Source organism: Mandrillus leucophaeus, unplaced genomic scaffold, assembly GCF_000951045.1.
Source record: "Mandrillus leucophaeus isolate KB7577 unplaced genomic scaffold, Mleu.le_1.0 Scaffold147, whole genome shotgun sequence".
In the NCBI taxonomy this organism is placed as follows: domain Eukaryota; kingdom Metazoa; phylum Chordata; class Mammalia; order Primates; family Cercopithecidae; genus Mandrillus; species Mandrillus leucophaeus.
The window spans coordinates 908,170-917,984 of NW_012101443.1; the positions used below are offsets into that span (position 1 = coordinate 908,170).

General features: G+C 42.5%; 1 pseudogene; it reads left to right on the top strand.

The window, feature by feature from the left end:
- The first annotated feature begins 4,123 nt into the window (after nucleotides 1-4,123).
- On the top strand, nucleotides 4,124-5,101 carry LOC105535524 (annotated as a pseudogene).
- Nucleotides 5,102-9,815: the final 4,714 nt, after the last annotated feature.

Consider the following 9,815-nt stretch of genomic DNA (forward strand, 5'->3'; position numbering starts at 1 on the left):
AGCCCCTTTTGCTCAATAACGTTAGCATCAGATCCCATAAGTTAGGGGCTCAGTTCCACAATCCCACCAGAAAGAATAGCTCGTGGATGCTGGGCTTAATTTCTGGGTGATGGGTTGATCTGTGCAGAAAACATGTAACAAATCTGCACATCCTGCACATGACTTCAGAACTTAAAAGTTGAAGAATAAAAAAAGAATAAATGAGGCTACAGAGAGCAAGGTCATGGCCACTGTACATCAGCAGACCCATGTGCAAAGCTGGAAACCAAGAAATAGTTACTTATTATATATCTTCATCAGCTCAGCTGCTATATCAAAATGTCACAGACTGGGTAACTTAAACCACAGAAATGTATTTCTCACAGCTCTGGAGACTGCGAAGTTCAAGATCAAGACGCCATCACTCCCAGGCTCACTTCCTAACTTGCAGATGACGTCTTCTCACTGTGTCTCACATGGTGGGGAGAAAGAGTTCTGGTTTCTTTTCCACTTCTTATAAGGACACTAATCCCATGATGAGGGCCCCTCACGACCTCATCTAAAACCTAATCACCTCCTAAAGACTACACCTTCACATTTATCACATTGAGAGTTAGGGCTCAACATATACGTTTTAGGAGGACACAAACATTCAATCCATAGTAGTTTATGATTTGAGCAAGTCACCCCACCTCTCAAAGCTCATCTCCCTCCTCTCCAAAGTGGGGAAATTATATCTAAGTTGACACAACATTCTAATAGAAGCTGACAGTAACCTCTCAACAAATACTCATTGTTTTGACTCCCTCGTACAAAATTACCCTTTGACTCAAAATCTCTGGCAGCTGACACACAATTGGTGCTTCTGTTAAAAAGGCTTGAAACTACAGCTTCTGTAAGAGCTTGTTCAATTGCTTGATTAATTTCCTTTTTGTTTTCAAAGGGAGGAGCATCTTAAACCGGGCCAACCTGGTCCCAACCTCAGCAGTTGCCCATCAGCTGGGTTTCTTCCTCCTCTGTAGGGTGCACATCTGTAATTCAGTACTGAGAAGTTTCCCTGAGATCATGCCCAAAATGCCTGTTATTACTGAGATTAACACCATCATCAATCATCCACGTTCCATGAGCATCTGCAATTGGGCACTACACAGAGCAGGGAGGTAGACATGCCTCGCAGGTTTCTCATCTGAACAGACAGGTAGAGCAGAGACAAAGGAAAGGGCAAGCCTGCATCGAGATTCTCCAGGCTTCTCCCGCCTGCAACTGTCTGATGATGAATCACAAGGGGAAATTCAACAAGCAGGAGGGCCCATTCCAGAGTGCAGGGTTCCCTGCCCTTCCCTAGAAAAATTACAGAAACTGTGGCTCTTGGTGCAGGAGTCAGAGGTGGATGTGGGCTCTATGTTCTGGCTCGTCTCTCATTCTCATTGTGGAAAGGGGGATGGGAGGGCGGGTGGGTGTAGCAAATTGTCAGGATGCCTGTCATCTCCAAATTGCAGGATGCAATTGAAAACATAGGTCATTTTTGCTACATAGGGCAGAGGGTAGCTCTACCCTGGAGCCGCAGGGGCAGCCCAAGTACAGCAAGGTCTTGGGCGAAGCTGCTGTTAGGACTGGCGATAGCTCTTGCCTTCTGAGGAAGCAGGAGTCAGCAAAACGCAAGAGAGGATGCTGGTGAGTCTATCAGGCAACAAAGAAAGACCAGCTGTTGGAAGAGTCTGAGAGTGGAAGGAAGCAGAAAAATAGAATGGCAGCTCTCAGGAGCATGGCCAAGGTGAGTGGTTGTTATAAGATAGAAGAGTCACTCACATTTGCAGGAATATCGGAAGAAACAATGGAGGTGGAAGGTGCCAGAAAGTAGGGCAGTTGGCCCTCCCAAGTTCCAGAGGTAATTAGGAGAGTAAATCTCTCTTGGTGAAGTCAGGAAAGACCTTGCGAAACTTTTCCTTCTGAATCCAGGAGCCACTAGAAATTGCCCCGAAGCTCTGACGTTCTCCCAATATTAGGTAATTTGTTTACTTGATCCAAGATTGAGGCTCTATCAAAAGACAGCCAATGAAAAAGATATTCAGTCTCTAAAAAATGGTCTTTTATTTTGGAAAAAAAGGCAAAAGAGGTGACTAGGGAGGTCTCTGCCCCCTCCACACTCCCCCATCCTGAGATGATAACTGGCCTTGTGTCCCTAGCAGGGCAGGAGCCATGGAAGTGAATTGGACACTTCCAAATTAAGAGGCAGTTGGGTCTCCACTTCATTTCGACCAATAGCAGCAAACTTGAAGGCATTGTTTATTAGGACAACTCTAACAATGATTTATGCACATCTGTACATTTCAATTTAACCAAAATTAAAAATTACCAGATTAGTTAAGTGTGTAATCCTGTAAATTGTCAATTAGTTGCTCCCTAATGATAATGAAATGCTTACCAACTAGCATATGATCTCTGAATAGTGCCAAATAAATTGATTAAAACATTTCCTCAAGAACTAACAAGGGTCCCATTTGCTCAGTGTCCTTGATGAGTTATAGTATGGTCAGGACTTTGAAAAATGGGTCTGAGATTGGACTTGCGTTACGCTAAGGAAGGACAAACTGTCCAGGTGACCAGGTCAGAGGAATGCGCACCTCCGCACCCGGACCCCATTGCAGAGGTAGTTGAAAAGACACAGAATCTAAGTCAAGGTGCCTACGCTGGAATCCTGTTGCCAACCCCAGCTAGCTGTGTGATCTCTGCTAAGCCTCAGTTTCTTGGTGATTAAATGGGCATGATAGTTTTTCCAATTTTAGGTTGTGGTGAGGACTAAATGAAGTAACACAGGAAATGAAGGACTTTAGAGCTGTGGCAGGCAGGCCTCACCCACAAGATAGTCAATAAATATTGATTGATTGAAAACTTTAGGTGAACTCTATCATTATTACCTTTTTTTTTCTTTTTTGAGATGGAATCTCGCTCTATTGCTCAGGCTGGAGTGCAGTGGCATGATCTCAGCTCACTGCAACCTCCGCTTACCAGGTTTAAGAAATTCTCGTGCCTCAGCCTCCCAAATAGCTAGGACCACAGGCACGTGCCACCACGCCCAGCTAATTTTTTGTATTTTAGTAGAGACGGGGTTTCACCATGTTGCCCAGGCTGGTCTATGAACTCCTGAGCTCAGGCAATCTATCCACCTCGGCCTCCCAACGTGCTAGGATTACAGGCATGAGCCACCACACCCAGCCTGAACTGTATCATTATTAATAAGCGTTTGAGCATTGTCTTTGAGCAAGGCACTATGCTTGGGGGTGGAGATAAAGAAGGAAAGGGAAGAAAAGGAAGTAGCAGAGAAGAGGAGAGGAAAATAAACCAGATACCATCCCTTGCACTCAAAAGGACTATAATCTAATTAGACAGCAAAAGTTGGGGAAAACAGGTATCATGATAACAATAGCCAATATTTATTGTTTTTTCCTATGTGTCAGGCACTAGCATAAGCTCTTTAGGCATTATTTAAACTCCTCACAATCCTATAAGAGAGGACTATTCCTTTTAGCCCTATTTTACAGATAGAAACTGAGGCACCAAGTTAAGTAACTTGCCTAAGGTCACTCATTAAGTGCCAGAGCTAGGATATGAGCCTCAATTCTGCACCCTTAATATTGCCCGTTGTATGGAGGGGAAGGGGGAATCAGAAGTCCTGGATTTGAATCATTGATACTATCTAGGCAGCCCTAGGCAAATCACCTTACCCCTCAGATTCAGACACTCCTCATCTATAAAGCGAGTTCACATTCCCCACAGCACAGTTTATGGTAATCATGAAATAAGTTGAGTAAGAGTACTTTGCATTATGGCTGGCATGTGCTGTGCATGTAATAAAGTTTAGGTGCGTCTGAATCTGCCTTGCCCTTTATACCAGAGCTTCTGCCAGCTAAAAATGCCCCGAGCTCTCTGGGTAAAACCTGGACACTGAATGTGCTTCAGACCCTCTCTGCAATGGATTGACCCGGAGTATTTCAAACACTGCATCAGGGAATTACATATGAGCAAAGGTATATGAGCAAAGGTAATCTACAATCAGTGGGCTATAAAATGTTTTCGTAACACATTTTACCAGTGAAACATTTTGGGCATGGTTCCAGGCGGGGGTCTGGGAAGCTCAGCAGCCATGGCCAGCCACCTCATGCCCAACAACACTGCCAAAATGCCCATCCTGAGGCTGGGCACCTGGAAGTCCCCTCCAGGCCAGGTCACCGAGGTTGTGAGGGTGGCGATTGGCACTGGGTACCACCACACTGACTGCACCTACACCAGAATGAGCATGAGGTGCAAGTGGCCCAGGAGAAGCTCGGGGAGCAGGTGGTGAAGGGTGAGGACCTCTTCATCGTCACAAGCTGTGGTGCACATACCATGAGAAGGGGCTGGTGAAAGGACCCTCCCAGAAGATATTCAGCGACCTAAAGCTGGACTATATGACCCTCTATCTTATTCACTGGCCAACTGGCTTTAAGCCTGGGAAGGAATTTTTCCCGTTGGATGAATCAGGCAACATGGTTCCCAGTGACACTGACATGTGGACACATGGGCAGCCATGGAAGAGCTGGCGAAAGCTTTTGGCATCTCCAGCTTTAACCATCAGCAGGTCGAGAGGATCTTAAACAAGCTTGGCTCAAAGTATAAGCTGGCAGTTAACCAGATTCAGTGTCACCCGTACCTAACTCAGGAGAAGTTAATCCAGTTCTGCTGGTCCAAAGGTATCACAGTGACTGCCTGTAGCTGCCTTGGCTCTCCAGACAGGCCCTGGGCCAAGCCCAAGGACACTTCCCTACTGGAGGATCCCAGGATCAAGGCAATCACAGTCAACCACAATAAAAGATTCTGATCCAGTTCCCCATGCAGAGGAGCTTGGATTCCAGATTCTGAGCTTGGAGCCCAGATTCTGATCCGGTTCCCCATGCAGAGGAGCTTGGTGGTGATTCCCAAGTCTGTGACACCAAAATGTATCGCTGGGAACTTCAAGGTCTTCGACTTTGAACTGAGCAGCCAGGATATGACCACCTTACTCAGCTACAGCAGGAACTGGAGGCTCTGTGCCTTGGTGAGCTGAGCCTCCCACAAGGATTACCTCTTCCATGAAGAGTTTTGAGGCTGTGGATGCTTGCTTGTCCACAAGTGACCTACACCTGTTTTTCCTGCCTCATTTTTTCTTGCAAATATATATGGCCTGTGTCACTCAGAGGTGGAACAGCAACCTGAAGACAGACCATTGAGGGCTTGCCTAGCTTGATGTTGGGTTTGGAGAGCAGTACCCACAGAGCAGAAGTCTCTTCCAGTTTTCTTTGCCCTTATTTTTGCCCAGCTGGGGAAAATACAACTTGAATAACCTTTTCTGACCAAGGAAAAGCAAGATCTACAAAGTCAAAATAGTGCCACTAATAGTAGAGTTTTGATGCTTGGAACTGTAATCCTTTCAGCAAGACTTCTCTTTGCCTCAAATAAAAATGCTCTTGTGAAAACAAAAAACAAAAAAACCACAACATTTTGAGCACAGCTTCCTACAGGTATATTTCTTAATTAAAAAATTTGATGCTTTTCCTATTATTATTATAGTACACATATTATAAAGCATACTCAAAAATGAAATTTTAACAGGATAAACAAAGATGAAATAATCTTAGAATGTTATCTTATTCATTAATAATACAAAATCTTTTGCTTTCACAAAAATTAATTATCAGTAGTACTATTTGTAATGAACACAGTGTCATTAACTGTGGTTATCTCTTAAAATCTTAATTTAACCCAGTGAAGCAAAAGTCAGCTTCTAAGTTCAATTTACCTGGATTTTTGGATTTAATGACTGTTTGTTATCACTGAAAAGGGTACCTCACAGAGATCTGTAGATTTAAATGGAAAAGTACATTACTGACTGCAATTTCTAAGTCACCATACTCAATGTACAGTCCCCTCCTCAAACAATGCAAAGGTTTTTGCTAAAATTTCCACACAAAATTTCTATCTTTCCTCTTGTCAATGGTTATTCTTCAATACTCATTGAGATGTTGAAAACATTCTGGAATTAGACAGTGGTAGTGGCTGCACAAATTTGTGAATAGACTAAAAACCACTAAGTTGTATACTTTAAAAGGTGGAGTATTTTGAATTTTTATATTTCAATAGTTTTTGGGGTACAGGTGGTGTTTGGTTACACGGATAAGTTCTTTAGTGGTGATTTCTTTGATTTTGGTGCACCCATCGCCCGAGGAGTGTACCCAGTATGTAGTCTTTTATCCCTCACTCTCCTCCCAGCCTTCCCCTGTGAGTTTCCAAAGTCCATTATATCATTCTTACGCCTGTGCATCCTCACTTATAAGTGAGAACATACAATATTCGGTTTTCCATTCCTGAGTTACTTTGCTTAGAATAATGACAGAATAATGGCCTCCAACTCCATCCAAGTTGCTACAAAAGACATTATTTCATTCCTTTGTATGGCTGAGCAGTATGCCGCGCTGTATATTTACCACATTTTCTTCACCCACTTGGTTGATGGGCATGTAGGCTGGTTTCCTATCTTTGCAATTGCAAATTGTACCGCTATAAACACGCGTGTGCATGTGTTGAAAAGGGGGGGATTTTATGATGTGCAAATTATATCTCTATTTTTTAAATAATCATCAGAAGATTTTTGACAAATAGGTCAAAACCCAGTGAAACTTTTTTTAGAAGATTTTAAAACAGATTAGAAATTTATCTTTCCAACTTTCTTCACTATGAAGATATGAAAGTTTTTATAGGTTAACTTCTTATATCACTTGGGCAATAAATGCATAGAATGATGGAAATGTTTCTAAGCATCCATTTTCAAAACATTCTTGTTATTAAATAAGTTTCTTCCAAAAAAAAACCCAAACTCCCTCACTGATTGTTAAAACACCATCTTTACTAGGAAGGAAAAAAAGTAATGTGCCTTATTTTTCTCTTCAAAATGGCTCCTAAATAAGAGGCTGTTAACAGCCACTTGGCACCATAAGAAAAGGTCAGCAAATTTAGAACACTTGTCTTTTTGTAAAAACAGATGACTGCAAACAAGAGATCTTCATGATCATTCTATCTTGGTGCAAAGTATTTCAAAGGTCTTCTCATGTGACTCTCTCACTGTTGTTGTTGTTGTTGTTGTTGTTGTTGCCTGAGACAGGGTCTTACTCTGTCACCCAGGCTGGAGTGCAATGGCATCATCATGATTCACTGCAGCCTTGACTTACCGGACTCAAGTGATCTTCCCTCCCCAGTCCCTGAGGTAGCTGGGATGACAGGTGTGCACCACCACTTCCAGTTAATTTTTTTAAATTAATTTTATTTATTTGTTTATTGGTGAGGAATAATACATTTATTCAATGGAATGAGTAAAGTAAAAAATATTTGATACCCTTTCCATCCTACATGTTTTAAAGTATTTTTTGCATAACAACAGCACATCTATTGTGAATTTAAGTAGAGATGAGATCTTGCTGTGTTGCCCAGGCTGGTCTCAAACTGCTGAGCTCAGGCGATCCTCTGCCCTGGCCTCCCGAAGTGCTGGGATTACAGGCATGAGTCATCACATCCAGCCAGCTCTCCTGCTTTTTAAAATCAGATTAATTGCATCTGTGATCTCCTGTAGCTCATTCTGCACTTCCGACTTCGACTGCTCTGCAGCAATAGTTTGCCTGTGAGTTACCACCCAGCAAATCAATTTCCCAAGTGATGCTATCTCCATACTGCTATCCAGCATCCTCTTTTTAATTCCAGTGAAAGCTACCACTCCATCAAATGTCATTTGAAACAATTGTTCCATGAGAACATGGTTTCTTGTAGAGAAGTTATTTACAATTGCGAACACATCTTTTCTGGCATATTTTCTATAACTGGTTCACCAAATAACAGCACTTGTTATGTTTTATTATCTAAGCAGAAGCTACATTTGTACTTCACCCAGCTGTAAAGCAAGCACTACTTGATTTGTTTCCATACTTGTTTCTTTAAAGTTTTCTCTGCATCTATCAGCAATATTGGCTGGCTGAAGATATTTTCATTCAATCATTCAAAAAGGGTATTTTGAATATTTTGTATGAGCTAGTCACTGTTACAGGTGCTGAGGAAGTAATGAACAAAATTAAGTTTTCATGGAGCTATGTTCCTATGAGGGACAACAGACAATGAGCAAATTTTTTTAAAAATCTAACTTATATTAGGGGTGAGTGTTCCAAAGAAAAGTTCAACTGGTTCTGGGGACAGAGAGTGATAGGGTAAGACATTTCAGATGATGAGGAAGACCACTCTAAGGAGGTGAGGTCTAAGCAAAGGCCTGAATATGTGGAGGGGTAAGCTGTAGATTATCTGTATCCAGCAGAGGGAGCAGCAGCAGGGGATGGACCCCCAGGCAAGAGTTTCCTGGGTGGGACTGACCCACAGGAAGCCAGTTGACTGGAAGCAGAAAGGATGGGGAAGTGGGAGGACCAGAGGACAGAGGGCAGCCTGGGAGAGGTCATGTAGGGCCTTGAGGACTAGGGTGAGGATGATGGATTTCATCCTGAGCAGGACAGGAAACCGGGGTGGGGGACTCAGCAGAACACAACACAGTCTGACTTAGGTTTAAGAAGATTTCTCCAGCCTACTGTGGAGAAGAGACTGCAACATGGCAGGACAGGAACAGGGGACCAATTTCAATTGTCCAGATGAGAGATGAACTGAAATGCTAGTGGTGAGAGAGTCGGACATCGAAAGATTTGGACATATTTTGACATAGAACCCATGAAATTAGCTGACAGCTTTGGATACAGGATCAGAGAGAAAGAAGATAGGACACACATGGTTTTTAACGTAAACACTTGAGGAAGGCAGGAGCCACTTGTGGAGGAGGAGACTGAGGGAGAGACAAACAGCAGCAATCAAGAGCTCAGTTTGGATGCGTGAAGCTGCAGAAGACTAGAGATCCCAGGAAGGCGTCAAGAAACCAGTCCCTTGTAAGAGTCAGGCATTACAGGGGAGGCGTTTGGAATGGAAATACAAATTTAGGACTTGTCAGTATATTAAAAGCCTCGTCACTATATTTTTTCATGCATTATTTCAGCTGTATTTATTGTAGTAGGAAGAACAAGTATTTCCTGTGGTCGTATGCACCTTTTTTTTTCCCCCCACTACTAAGAAACCTCAAAAGAGGCATTTAAGCACTTTCCATTACACTAATTAACATTTTGAGAGATACTGCACTGAATAGTACATGATTTTAGGTCAGTTAAAAAAATATTGCAGACATTTTTATTGTCTTTTTCAGCGCATAATGGCTTCAATTCTTGTTAGCCAATATCTAAAGACGTCACACAGTTAGGTGAGGGGTGTCATTAATGATTGTGGCTGTAAATTTGTATTTATACATCTACTGAGCAACTTCACTGAAAAGGAGATAGTTCTGAAAGCACAACTGTCACTGCGGCCTTTTCTCTTGTATACTCATGCCTGCCTTACCATCACATTCAACCCACCCTCTCTTTGCTGAGATCATCTTAAATCACGTGTCCATTTTGCAGTGACTTGCTGAGTTAAGACCAGACAACATCATCCATAAATCCACTTTGCCTGACACGTGTAAACTGCCATCCCTCATTGCAATGTGCAACAAGAGAAAGGTGGCACCCTCAACCTCTTGAGGAATTTGGTTTTTCTCAAGACGCTCCCCTTCCCTAACAAAAATGTGACCACTATTCACTCCACATGAAGGTGCCAGTGCCTGTCCATGCGTTATACATGAGCAGACTTTAGAGCTTAGTGTCTTTCTAACTTTTTAGAGAAAATAAACATAAACAGAACTTATAATATTT